Source organism: Euphorbia lathyris, chromosome 6, assembly GCF_963576675.1.
Source record: "Euphorbia lathyris chromosome 6, ddEupLath1.1, whole genome shotgun sequence".
Classification (NCBI taxonomy): domain Eukaryota; kingdom Viridiplantae; phylum Streptophyta; class Magnoliopsida; order Malpighiales; family Euphorbiaceae; genus Euphorbia; species Euphorbia lathyris.
The window spans coordinates 28434843-28436055 of NC_088915.1; the positions used below are offsets into that span (position 1 = coordinate 28434843).

Consider the following 1213-nt stretch of genomic DNA (forward strand, 5'->3'; position numbering starts at 1 on the left):
TTTATTACTTGTGTCTAGTACACTTGCTAGAGTCCATTCAGGAGACAATAAGTTTTTGGCGCCGTTGCCGGGGATTGAAAGCAACAAAGTTTATACGAAATTTTCTGTGAAACTAGGTGTTTTTAATCTGTTTGCTAAATAGTGCAGCCAGAAGGAAACTTTAGCAGTTTATGCGTAGAGCTAGACCTCCTGTTTTCCCTATCGATCTCGAATTAGAGAGAACATGTAGACGAAACAGAGCATGAGCTCAACGTGCAAGACAAAGAGAACGGCAAAGAGTGAGAAGAATGGCTGGAAGGGTACCACCCGAACAACCAGTCCAACCAAACCAGGAAGAAGAGGGAGAGAATAACAACCCTCCTGTCATGCGAATCAGAGATTATTCGAGACCAACCACGGAAGGACATTCATCATGCATCGTGTTGCCCAACGAAGGGAACAACATGTTCGAGGTGAAAGCATCTATGATACAAATGTTGCAGGCTGCCGTACAGTTCAATGGATACCAGTCGAAAGATCCAAATGGGCATATCCTTGAATTTATCACACTGTGCAACACTTTCAGATCAAACAGAGGCATTGCTGACGACATAATCCGACTAAAGCTGTTTCCTTTTTCTCTAAGAGATAAAGCGAAGAACTGGTTGAAAAACTTGCAACCAGGAACGATCACTACTTGGGAAGAAATGGCTAGCGCTTTCTTAATGAAATATTTTCCACCGAGATAAGCCATTAAGCTCAGAAACGAGGTTTCCCATTTCGTACAAGAAGAGGATGAATCCTTAGCTGAGGCATGGGAAAGGTACAAGGAACTACTTAGGAGAGTACCCAATCATGGCATCCCTATATGGATGCAGATGCAGAACTTTTACAATGGGGTAACCAACATTTATAAAATCCAGATTGAGTCCATTGCCAATGGAAACCCCGAAGATCTGGAACCACAAGCCTTGTACGACCTTATTGAGAGAGTAGTAAGCACAAGTTATAACTAGCACTCCGCCAGAAGTGAAGGAAAAAGAGCGGGAAATGAAGATGTTGTGTCAAAATTGACAAGCCAGGTAGAACAGCTTGCCAGACAGCTCGGCAAGATAAATGTGTCCTCGATCCACAACGAACCACCATTCAATGACATTTGTGATTTTTATGGAGGCCTTCATTTCAACATCAACTGTCCCGGAGTTAAGCAGGGAAAGGTGTTGATCCCGTATAA

The 1213-nt window shown here is 43.0% G+C and overlaps 1 non-coding gene across 1 annotated transcript; it reads right to left on the reverse strand.

The window, feature by feature from the left end:
- Positions 1-734: 734 nt before the first annotated feature.
- Positions 735-841, reverse strand: LOC136234446 (small nucleolar RNA R71). Its single transcript, XR_010691329.1, has one exon. It is a non-coding gene; the product is annotated as a small nucleolar RNA R71 (small nucleolar RNA).
- Positions 842-1213: the final 372 nt, after the last annotated feature.